Raw genomic sequence first — 13021 nt, forward strand, 5'->3', positions numbered from 1 at the left:
TCAAACTGACAATTGACCTCTAAAACGTTAGGTTTTTAATCAAATTAGTTTCTTTACAAATGACATTGCTTTCTTTTTTTTAAATTGTGCCCAGAAACACCAAAAGATAAAGCCCTTGGCCTCCTAAACCAGGGATTGTGGTTTCATTTTTATTAAACGAACTGTGTATTTGTTCTTTGCCTGTGATATGTTTATAAATCTTGGGACTTTATAGAAAATAGTCGTGGTCAAGAGGTTAAGGTGACAGGATTGAAATCCGTTGGTGTCGGTATCATGGGAAACAGCCGACTCAATACGTGTTCGTAGCCAGCAGGGCTATGAAGTTGTCGGAAGTGTGTTTGATTCTCAGCTTTAAAAGTAAAGAAAACATAAAACAATGCGATTTGCTTTTAGAAATGTCATTATTTGAAACGTGGGCATAAACACAGTTGTATTGGCTGGGAATCATATGCCTGTGTTTGTTTATTTATTTTCTGCACGTATTAATTCGTATTTTGTGAATATTTTATTTAGATCGTTTTTTTTTTCTTTTCATAATTTTCTGTTTCCTTTGCACTGTGTTTCTTGCTGTGTTGATTATTATTTGTCTATTTTGTTTGGTGCACGGGTGAAACGGAGTTTGTAATTAAAGTATTTTTTGTTTTGTTTATCACAAGCACTGTGCACACGGACCTCAGGTCCCGCCCCAAACAATTGCAGGTACCTGTACACACCTGGAATTAGAAGGGCTTTGAGGAATACAAAGGGTGAGGAACTAGGAGACTGGGAGCATGGAACTAGGAGATACCGGAATAGGAAAGAGAGAGAAGCCGAGGGAAGTAAACGAAAATAAAGAGGACGAGATTAGACAGCGAGTGGTTGGGGTTTTTTTGTGCACGGACAGTGTCAGTTTCATTTTGTTATTTTTTTTCGTGGACTCACTCTGGGAGGACTGCGGAACTTGGTGATTGAAGACATTTGAAAAGAGGTACTGACAAGAACCTTTGCGTTCGTGGTTTAAGTCAGGATATCAGGATCTCTCCTGAGGCCTTCAGCTGAAGCACAGCACCCTATGGAGAGGGCTGCCCAAACAGGCATCTGGACAGGAGCCCTAGGAGGAGGTCTGGACCAGAGAGTGGACGACGTATGGTTAAGTGAACAAATACACTTTAAAATGCATCTAACGCTCAAAAATAAAACAATAATTCAAATAAACAAACTGTGCAAAAAAGGAAAACCAATCCAATTAAAATTCAAAAATCATGTGATAATACTGAATAAAATAATAATCAACAAATTCGACACACGTGACATTACCACCACTGCGATCTTGAAAATGTTTGTATGCCACAGAATTTAAGATCTGAAACGGAATTTTTGGCTTCTACAAAATGTCTAGCTAGTGGTGGATGAATATGTTTTCTCCTAATTGAACTTTTATGCTCGCTCATTAATGCGCAATTGTAACTGTCTAGTAGTTTTGCCATCATATTGCAAATGGCTAGGACAAGAACTCACATAAATGACATGAGTTAAGCACAATCACTTGTAAGATACTGTACTCTTTTTTTCGTTGTATGGCTTGTGCATTTTCTTAGTTTTAAATATATTATCACAGGCGATACCCTTACGATTTGGAAAAAATCCAGTAGATTTGTCCAGTACACCTAGATCTCTCGAACATCTAAACGAGTCAGCCTTAATAAAGACCGTCCGTGTTCATTTCGGCGTTTATGACATTGTCTATACACAACAGCTCTTATGTAATCCTATTGGTATCGAATCGATCGCAATTAATGTGTTCCATGTTTCCAGTCAGTTTGATAGTTTTAATACTGTATTACATTCTGAATATGAATAGAGCTGAATTATTAATTGTTGATAATACTTAGAATACCAGATACATATTTAGCATTAAAAAGCAATACATGTGATTTATTTAAACAGTCGTTCATTATTTTGTGTATCAGCCGCCACACAAAGCTGAGCGCAGTGCGGTATACTGTAATGATGCTCCAGTCAGTCTGCCCGGACTGCACCTGAACCATCTTAAAAACACGAAGCCCCTAATAAGCTAATTTGTAAAAGTTAGTAAAGAATTGCGCTAATATAACAAAGCTAAATTTGAACTCCTAGCTGGAGCAACGAGAGAGGGCGAGAGGGCGGGGCAGAGAAGGAGGGGGAGACGCTGCTAGGCAACCGGCTCGTGAACATTCCACTCAGCTGATCAGAGACCGTTAGGATTTAAAAATGCGAACGTTCCGAGCGGCGTTAGGCGCTTCGTTAAATTAACACACCGTTGCTGGCATTTGAATATAACCATATTTTAAATACTCAAATAGGACTGTATTAAAAAATATATGTTTTTTCAAAGTAATATGTTATTTGGAATATTAAAACAATCAAATTAAATAACACATGTTTGGACACCAAAATATTTTCCTTCCTCATAACGTGTTAGAAAATGTAAACAGCAGTTGGAGAATGCCGAAGTCGATCATCCTAGCATGTTAAACGAGGGCATTTCTCCTGTAAGCTACCTATAGTAACAGATCGTTTATACTGTTCTCAATGGTCCGCATCCCAGCCTGAGACCACGATCCAGTGAGTAATATGTTATTTGGAATTTTAAAACAATCAAGTTAAATAACATGTTTGGACACAAAATATTTTTCAGTGAGGTTAACAAGTAGTCTGTTTACAAAAAAAATGCAATCTGTGTTAGGAACACTATTTTAGTCCGATTTAAAATGGAAATTAAAATGGTATTGAGTGCTGACAAGAGTTTGGTATCAGCTGTTGATTTCCTTAAAACAATCTTTTATAGTAAAATAAAGAAATGTATTATTTTTAAAAATAAGAAAAATTGAACTGTCAGAAGTGGGATTTGAACCCACGCCTCCATTCAGAGACCAGAACACACAATTCTTTAGAAAGACAGAGTCCTTGAGTCTGGCAACTTCGACTGTTTGGCCATTCTGACAAGCTGCATTTGTTATTGTAGAAAACCGCATTATTTATTTCAGCACAAACTAGGGTTCTCGTATCAAGGCCCGATTGGGTTTATTACGCACGTACCAACTGTTGCACCATGAATGATGTAATGACAATTTTAAAAAAAAGAAACGGATTGAAGTCAACCCAAAAAAGTAAGATTATTTATTTCAATATCGTTATAGCTATAAACGATGCATGCATTTTTACAATAGCAATTGCTATTTGACAATGACCAATAAGTAATTTTGTTGCAATACTGTATACAATGTGAACATAATCAGACTTTGCTCCGTTGTCTCGAAGAAACAGCTTCAATTTGTATTTAAAAAGGACACCCAACGTGGGGCTCGAACCCACGACCCTGAGATTAAGAGCTTCATCCTCTACCAACTGAGCTAGCCGGGCTGACTGGCGCTCGTTTCTTTCACTGTAACCAACTGAGCTATTAATTTGTCATCTTATTTGAGAAAATAGTGAATGACACAGCCAAAGATTCCAAATATAATCCACTGAACTGTAGCTTTATTATCATAATGAAAACAGATTACACATGACCACAGTTCTGTATCAAAATTAAGTCGTAAGTATATGGTTTCCATTGTAGCTATTTACACACACTGCTCTGTTGTCTCCCAGGGTGTTATCTAACAAAACGACATATGCTGTGCTGCCATAATTGATTACATAGACTTTCCTGCCCCGTGTTGCTTTCTTCTTAGATGTGATCTCAGGTTCTGCTGAGTTCTGCTCCCTCGATCACGTTCTGCAGCATCTCGCCTTGCTAATCACTCCCGTATGCTTTGGCGGCTTAACAGGTTGGTCTCTGTGGCGCAATCGGTTAGCGCGTTCGGCTGTTAACCGAAAGGTTGGTGGTTCAAGCCCACCCAGGGACGATGTTTTTTGCATTTCTTAAGCACATTAGAAAATGGCACTCTGATACGCTGTTATTTCATCCAATTACGCTGAAGAATAAATGTGCTCTATTTTTTTAGTTCAAAATAATACAAAACAAATATCGTCTTGTTGTTTGCCGAAACCCGGGATCGAACCAGGGACCTTTAGATCTTCAGTCTAACGCTCTCCCAACTGAGCTATTTCGGCTTGACGAGACCGATGTTTCGAGATAGCATTCTTTTTGGCAATCCAGTAAACCTGTAATGAGAAACGTTCAACAGCTCGGCAACACCATAATAGAATCCGATGCCTTTACAAATGCTTTTCGAAACTGTTAAGTTTCCCCCCAAATGCGGTTCTCAACAAATGTTATTTTTTTTTTTTTGTACTTCCAGAGTAAGTCCAAAAGGCAAACACTGGAACTGGCTGCCTGAAAGTGCAGCGCTTGAACTGCCTCAACAAACGCTTAGCTCTAAAACGTGTACATTGAAAGTCTATTAACATCTTTAACACAATCATCTGTATTCCAATCCACAGGGTGATCAATAAAGTGACTGCTGGCTTTGTTTAAATATTAACAAGATGTTTTCAGGATTCACGCGTATTCTGAGCAAGCACGATAGAATATGGTAGTGAAAGGACAAGCAAATAACAGGTTTATTGGCTCTGGTCTTGTATCATCACCCTGACTACTGTCCGTAAGAAAGTGGCATTAATAAAAACGTCATTATGCAAAGTTCCCAATGCGCAAATACGCAGCATATTTAAACTTCTTCACAATCTTAAACCTTCCCAAATGAATTTAAAATACTTACTGACAGGTACGGCCCTTTCCCAATGTAACACTCTGCTTTGTTTGAACACCAACGATGGGTGGGATATTATGTAGTAAACCACAATACTATTGTTCCCACTGTTCACGAGATGAGGCGTTGCCGTGGTAACCATGGTCTGTGAGGCGCCGGTGTGAAAGAGTTGCAGTGCAGCGGTGACGTCGGAACAGTCTTTCTGATGAAAACGCAAAGCAAGCTGAGAATGACGCTGCGCTTTGAACGGTGCTGTAGCTGCGCTGGAGACTGGATGGAGCAGAAAAGACTAACGTTGGAGCTCCTGCAGAAAAATAGAAAAGCTGAATGATGAAAAGAATAGAAACAAACACAGACGAAGGGCGGAAGCAGTGCTGGGTATATAAATAGAAAAGAAGGAGAGATTGACATGCAAGCTACCTAACGGGATTGCCCATACCGCTCTGGTCACGCCCTTTTTACCTGACCAAACACAGCAGCGCAAGATAATGGCAGAGAGACTGGAACTTGATTGAAACTGAACTGCCCCCCCCCCCCAGGAAGTAATTTGTTTGTCGCTATATAATCAATATGTTGTGTGGGCTAAATTGTATAAATAAATGTCCGGATTTCAAATTCAAACACGCTAAAAAATGATATAGAGTGGAATAGATATAAAGACGGTTTTGACCTCGACGTGATTTGAACACGCAACCTTCTGATCTGGAGTCAGACGCGCTACCGTTGCGCCACGAAGTCCTGGTGTACTGTTTGCTTGTGATGCAATGTTAGAGTGCACAGCGTGACATGAACGCATGCGATAATGTGTTAATTTACCAACAGAAACATAAATAAAAGTGTATGTATTTATTTGTGAATAAACTATCTTGCTTATACGATGGGACAAGAGACCTTACATCGGCAATCTAATGATAGGCCAACCCCTGAGAGACTTTGTCTTGACCAGGGACTAATATAATCTAAAAACAAACTGCGATGGGAATGTGAATAGAGTCAAATACATTTGTACTATTCTGTAAATTATATATATATATATGTATACCTCAAGTACCTGTAGGTTTTTTTAAATACTTTTTTATTTTATAACTGTAGCTTTATTATCATAATGAAAACACATTACACATGACCACAGTTCTGTAACAAAATGACTAAAACAAAGACGTTCCCATACCGGGAGTCGAACCCGGGCCGCCTGGGTGAAAACCAGGAATCCTAACCGCTAGACCATATGGGAAGGTGATTATCCAACTCATTTACATGCAACAGTAGCTACACTCTAAAACCATGTGTAAGTTTGGAACATTCATAAACACTTATCTGTAACACTTTTTAAACGCGTCAAGGCGTTTACTTTATAAACATGTTTAGAATATAAACGCGTTAAGGTGTTTAAGTAATAAACATGTGAACATGTTTATTCGCTCTAACACTTTTTAAACACCTGAACACGTTTACAAATCTACAGGTGTTTAAGATCTAAACACGTAAATGCTTTCTTATTTTTACAATACAAAAAGACACAAATTAAACAACTTACTTTTATTTATTGCATATTTCAAAGTTAAGCCAAAAACTTTTTTAAACAAAAAATCTATTGCAATAGTAACAAGTATTTGAATTGTAATAAATATTTACAATTTGAAGAATAAAATCTGTTACACCTATATACATATTGTAGCGTGCATGGTGGAAGGCAGCAATAGGGCTGGTAGGTGACGTAATCACACACAGAGACATGAGCCCAATATACGCTCCTTGCAAAGGAGCCGGCTCTTTTGTACAGCGGTATCGGCGCTATGCTTTAGTGCAAGAGGTCCCGGGTTCGCGCCTGCCCTCTGGCTGTGTGTGGATTACCTCACCCTGTGTGATGCGCCTGCCTGCGGGAACCGAGATCTCTACAATATATATGATTGTATTTAAAACATCTAAAACATCAAATAGAATACTGTATATGTCCACTCCCTCAAATAAATTATTTAAATAGACAATAAAAACATACTACCTTATCATGAAATTCAGTTTTAACAAATAATTATTTAATTTGTTTACAGATATTTACAATTATGTAAGAAGGTTATTGTTGTAATTCACTAATTTAATCATTGAACCCTTTTGCAAAAAATCTGTATTCATGGGATTTGCATCCAGTAAATGGGTCTCCCAATATATATTGCTGCAGGAATCCAAGCACCTGCGAATAAACTTTGGGGTACTGCAGGTGGAAGGCATAGTACGTTCCCAGGAGAACAAGCACAGCATCTAATACAGTTTTTGCTTGGCAAAATATCGCAACAGTATCTCCTACTATTACAGCTTCCTGGAGGGTGTTCTTTGCAACACAAAGAACAAGATGTGGTGGTTCTTCTTGTGTGGTTTTCAGGTACTTGTCAAGTTCACTTGTAGATATATCCTGAAAAATATAACATAATGAAATGATGACAAAATAATATAAATATATAAAATATAACATTTTTATTGTACTTTGTTAGATACATTTAATTTAATTTTAAATTTACTGTGTCAATTGTTAGCATTATATAAGTCAATATAATTATGCTTGAATGACAGTAAGAGGACATCTTGTTTGAAGCCGAGTCAATGGGTGCCCCCCCACTCCCAAACATTTTGATTAATGTTATTTAGTATAATTACCTCATATACAGTGATGACCGAAACTGACTTTTTCCCCTTTCCTTCATCAAATTTAGTTTTTTCTTCAATGAGCTGAATTACAGGTAGCATTCTGAGATCTCCCTGAAAAGAAAAATGGGGTGGGGGTAATGACCTTTGTATAAGTAATTGCTTTGTACAGTGGCAGGGTGTGAAGGGGGAGAGGGAGGAGGTTTGTTGTTCTTTTTGTTTGTTACCTTCGTGCGTTTCCAGCTGGCAAAGCCACAAGTCATTCACAAGAATACAATGTGTTTTGTGATCGTTTATTTCCTCACCTCTTTCTTGGATCCAATCAGTAACTCAGAGACCGTCCTAACCTGTTCAGCCCTTTTGCACAATGTTTCAAATCATGTACTTCCAAGGACCATTGCAAATTCACCCATTACCTAATAGAAAAACACATGCACAAGTATGAAGTTGAAAAAAAAAAAAATAAATAAAAATACCTCCAACGCAGGAATGTTGAACTAGAATTTATAAACCCAGGACCTATGCTGTCAGATAACAGTTTTAGAAAATGGTTGACATTACATTAAAAATAAATATTTACTTAAAATGAATAAAAAATAAAGTAAAATAAATGTCACAAAATGAGTTTCTGTATATCATCATCATAATAACTGTACTTGGATTGGATTAAAGCAAATCGCAACCTTTAATCCAACATTCACAACCACAATTTTAATTTTATTTTAGTGATCAGTAATATTGACTGTTTGATGAGACTGTAGAAGGAAAATAATAATGCAGTTAACTGTAAGCAGGTGAATTGTAGTATGCCCTCTATAACTTTACAATAACATGAGTAAATAAACAGATACTTACATCGTTTCGAGATAGCATTCTTTTTGGCAATCCAGTAAACCTGTAATGAGAAACGTTCAACAGCTCGGCAACACCATAATAGAATCCGATGCCTTTACAAATGTGTTTCGAAACTGTTAAGTTTTCTCCCAAATGCGGTTCTCAACAAATGTTTTTTTTTTTTTTTTTTGTATTCCTTCCAGAGTAAGTCCAAAAGGCAAACACTGGAACTGGCTGCCTGAAAGTGCAGCGCTTGAACTGCCTCAACAAACGCTTAGCTCTAAAACGTGTACATTGAAAGTCTATTAACATCTTTAACACAATCATCTGTATTCCAATCCACAGGGTGATCAATAAAGTGACTGCTGGCTTTGTTTAAATATTAACAAGATGTTTTCAGGATTCACGCGTATTCTGAGCAAGCACGATAGAATATGGTAGTGAAAGGACAAGCAAATAACAGGTTTATAGGCTCTGGTCTTGTATCATCACCCTGACTACTGTCTGTAAGAAAGTGGCATTAATAAAAACGTCATTATGCAAAGTTCCCAATGCGCAAATACGCAGCATATTTAAACTTCTTCACAATCTTAAACCTTCCCAAATGAATTTAAAATACTTACTGACAGGTACGGCCCTTTCCCAATGTAACACTCTGCTTTGTTTGAACACCAACGATGGGTGGGATATTATGTAGTAAACCACAATACTATTGTTCCCACTGTTCACGAGATGAGGCGTTGCCGTGGTAACCATGGTCTGTGAGGCGCCGGTGTGAAAGAGTTGCAGTGCAGCGGTGACGTCGGAACAGTCTTTCTGATGAAAACGCAAAGCAAGCTGAGAATGACGCTGCGCTTTGAACGGTGCTGTAGCTGCGCTGGAGACTGGATGGAGCAGAAAAGACTAACGTTGGAGCTCCTGCAGAAAAATAGAAAAGCTGAATGATGAAAAGAATAGAAACAAACACAGACGAAGGGCGGAAGCAGTGCTGGGTATATAAATAGAAAAGAAGGAGAGATTGACATGCAAGCTACCTAACGGGATTGCCCATACCGCTCTGGTCACGCCCTTTTTACCTGACCAAACACAGCAGCGCAAGATAATGGCAGAGAGACTGGAACTTGATTGAAACTGAACTGCCCCCCCCCCCCAGGAAGTAATTTGTTTGTCGCTATATAATCAATATGTTGTGTGGGCTAAATTGTATAAATAAATGTCCGGATTTCAAATTCAAACACGCTAAAAAATGATATAGAGTGGAATAGATATAAAGACGGTTTTGACCTCGACGTGATTTGAACACGCAACCTTCTGATCTGGAGTCAGACGCGCTACCGTTGCGCCACGAAGTCCTGGTGTACTGTTTGCTTGTGATGCAATGTTAGAGTGCACAGCGTGACATGAACGCATGCGATAATGTGTTAATTTACCAACAGAAACATAAATAAAAGTGTATGTATTTATTTGTGAATAAACTATCTTGCTTATACGATGGGACAAGAGACCTTACATCGGCAATCTAATGATAGGCCAACCCCTGAGAGACTTTGTCTTGACCAGGGACTAATATAATCTAAAAACAAACTGCGATGGGAATGTGAATAGAGTCAAATACATTTGTACTATTCTGTAAATTATATATATATATATGTATACCTCAAGTACCTGTAGGTTTTTTTAAATACTTTTTTATTTTATAACTGTAGCTTTATTATCATAATGAAAACACATTACACATGACCACAGTTCTGTAACAAAATGACTAAAACAAAGACGTTCCCATACCGGGAGTCGAACCCGGGCCGCCTGGGTGAAAACCAGGAATCCTAACCGCTAGACCATATGGGAAGGTGATTATCCAACTCATTTACATGCAACAGTAGCTACACTCTAAAACCATGTGTAAGTTTGGAACATTCATAAACACTTATCTGTAACACTTTTTAAACGCGTCAAGGCGTTTACTTTATAAACATGTTTAGAATATAAACGCGTTAAGGTGTTTAAGTAATAAACATGTGAACATGTTTATTCGCTCTAACACTTTTTAAACACCTGAACACGTTTACAAATCTACAGGTGTTTAAGATCTAAACACGTAAATGCTTTCTTATTTTTACAATACAAAAAGACACAAATTAAACAACTTACTTTTATTTATTGCATATTTCAAAGTTAAGCCAAAAACTTTTTTAAACAAAAAATCTATTGCAATAGTAACAAGTATTTGAATTGTAATAAATATTTACAATTTGAAGAATAAAATCTGTTACACCTATATACATATTGTAGCGTGCATGGTGGAAGGCAGCAATAGGGCTGGTAGGTGACGTAATCACACACAGAGACATGAGCCCAATATACGCTCCTTGCAAAGGAGCCGGCTCTTTTGTACAGCGGTATCGGCGCTATGCTTTAGTGCAAGAGGTCCCGGGTTCGCGCCTGCCCTCTGGCTGTGTGTGGATTACCTCACCCTGTGTGATGCGCCTGCCTGCGGGAACCGAGATCTCTACAATATATATGATTGTATTTAAAACATCTAAAACATCAAATAGAATACTGTATATGTCCACTCCCTCAAATAAATTATTTAAATAGACAATAAAAACATACTACCTTATCATGAAATTCAGTTTTAACAAATAATTATTTAATTTGTTTACAGATATTTACAATTATGTAAGAAGGTTATTGTTGTAATTCACTAATTTAATCATTGAACCCTTTTGCAAAAAATCTGTATTCATGGGATTTGCATCCAGTAAATGGGTCTCCCAATATATATTGCTGCAGGAATCCAAGCACCTGCGAATAAACTTTGGGGTACTGCAGGTGGAAGGCATAGTACGTTCCCAGGAGAACAAGCACAGCATCTAATACAGTTTTTGCTTGGCAAAATATCGCAACAGTATCTCCTACTATTACAGCTTCCTGGAGGGTGTTCTTTGCAACACAAAGAACAAGATGTGGTGGTTCTTCTTGTGTGGTTTTCAGGTACTTGTCAAGTTCACTTGTAGATATATCCTGAAAAATATAACATAATGAAATGATGACAAAATAATATAAATATATAAAATATAACATTTTTATTGTACTTTGTTAGATACATTTAATTTAATTTTAAATTTACTGTGTCAATTGTTAGCATTATATAAGTCAATATAATTATGCTTGAATGACAGTAAGAGGACATCTTGTTTGAAGCCGAGTCAATGGGTGCCCCCCCACTCCCAAACATTTTGATTAATGTTATTTAGTATAATTACCTCATATACAGTGATGACCGAAACTGACTTTTTCCCCTTTCCTTCATCAAATTTAGTTTTTTCTTCAATGAGCTGAATTACAGGTAGCATTCTGAGATCTCCCTGAAAAGAAAAATGGGGTGGGGGTAATGACCTTTGTATAAGTAATTGCTTTGTACAGTGGCAGGGTGTGAAGGGGGAGAGGGAGGAGGTTTGTTGTTCTTTTTGTTTGTTACCTTCGTGCGTTTCCAGCTGGCAAAGCCACAAGTCATTCACAAGAATACAATGTGTTTTGTGATCGTTTATTTCCTCACCTCTTTCTTGGATCCAATCAGTAACTCAGAGACCGTCCTAACCTGTTCAGCCCTTTTGCACAATGTTTCAAATCATGTACTTCCAAGGACCATTGCAAATTCACCCATTACCTAATAGAAAAACACATGCACAAGTATGAAGTTGAAAAAAAAAAAAATAAATAAAAATACCTCCAACGCAGGAATGTTGAACTAGAATTTATAAACCCAGGACCTATGCTGTCAGATAACAGTTTTAGAAAATGGTTGACATTACATTAAAAATAAATATTTACTTAAAATGAATAAAAAATAAAGTAAAATAAATGTCACAAAATGAGTTTCTGTATATCATCATCATAATAACTGTACTTGGATTGGATTAAAGCAAATCGCAACCTTTAATCCAACATTCACAACCACAATTTTAATTTTATTTTAGTGATCAGTAATATTGACTGTTTGATGAGACTGTAGAAGGAAAATAATAATGCAGTTAACTGTAAGCAGGTGAATTGTAGTATGCCCTCTATAACTTTACAATAACATGAGTAAATAAACAGATACTTACATCGTTTCGAGATAGCATTCTTTTTGGCAATCCAGTAAACCTGTAATGAGAAACGTTCAACAGCTCGGCAACACCATAATAGAATCCGATGCCTTTACAAATGTGTTTCGAAACTGTTAAGTTTTCTCCCAAATGCGGTTCTCAACAAATGTTTTTTTTTTTTTTTTTTGTATTCCTTCCAGAGTAAGTCCAAAAGGCAAACACTGGAACTGGCTGCCTGAAAGTGCAGCGCTTGAACTGCCTCAACAAACGCTTAGCTCTAAAACGTGTACATTGAAAGTCTATTAACATCTTTAACACAATCATCTGTATTCCAATCCACAGGGTGATCAATAAAGTGACTGCTGGCTTTGTTTAAATATTAACAAGATGTTTTCAGGATTCACGCGTATTCTGAGCAAGCACGATAGAATATGGTAGTGAAAGGACAAGCAAATAACAGGTTTATAGGCTCTGGTCTTGTATCATCACCCTGACTACTGTCTGTAAGAAAGTGGCATTAATAAAAACGTCATTATGCAAAGTTCCCAATGCGCAAATACGCAGCATATTTAAACTTCTTCACAATCTTAAACCTTCCCAAATGAATTTAAAATACTTACTGACAGGTACGGCCCTTTCCCAATGTAACACTCTGCTTTGTTTGAACACCAACGATGGGTGGGATATTATGTAGTAAACCACAATACTATTGTTCCCACTGTTCACGAGATGAGGCGTTGCCGTGGTAACCATGGTCTGTGAGGCGCCGGTGTGAAAGAG

At 37.4% G+C, this 13021-nt stretch overlaps 6 non-coding genes across 6 annotated transcripts; 1 reads left to right on the top strand and 5 right to left on the bottom strand.

Annotated features, from left to right (window-relative positions):
* Positions 1-3795: 3795 nt before the first annotated feature.
* Positions 3796-3869, top strand: trnan-guu (transfer RNA asparagine (anticodon GUU)). The gene has a single exon. It is a non-coding gene; the product is annotated as a tRNA-Asn (tRNA).
* Positions 3870-4004: 135 nt separating this feature from the next.
* On the bottom strand, positions 4005-4077 carry trnaf-gaa (transfer RNA phenylalanine (anticodon GAA)). Its single transcript has one exon. It is a non-coding gene; the product is annotated as a tRNA-Phe (tRNA).
* A 1265-nt stretch (positions 4078-5342) lies between these two features.
* On the bottom strand, positions 5343-5414 carry trnaw-cca (transfer RNA tryptophan (anticodon CCA)). The gene has a single exon. It is a non-coding gene; the product is annotated as a tRNA-Trp (tRNA).
* Positions 5415-5838: 424 nt separating this feature from the next.
* Positions 5839-5910, bottom strand: trnae-uuc (transfer RNA glutamic acid (anticodon UUC)). The gene has a single exon. It is a non-coding gene; the product is annotated as a tRNA-Glu (tRNA).
* Positions 5911-9430: 3520 nt separating this feature from the next.
* trnaw-cca (transfer RNA tryptophan (anticodon CCA)) lies at positions 9431-9502 on the bottom strand. Its single transcript has one exon. It is a non-coding gene; the product is annotated as a tRNA-Trp (tRNA).
* A 424-nt stretch (positions 9503-9926) lies between these two features.
* Positions 9927-9998, bottom strand: trnae-uuc (transfer RNA glutamic acid (anticodon UUC)). The gene has a single exon. It is a non-coding gene; the product is annotated as a tRNA-Glu (tRNA).
* Between the last annotated feature and the right edge of the window lie 3023 nt (positions 9999-13021).

This window comes from Acipenser ruthenus, chromosome 35, assembly GCF_902713425.1.
Source record: "Acipenser ruthenus chromosome 35, fAciRut3.2 maternal haplotype, whole genome shotgun sequence".
Taxonomy (NCBI): Eukaryota; Metazoa; Chordata; class Actinopteri; order Acipenseriformes; family Acipenseridae; genus Acipenser; species Acipenser ruthenus.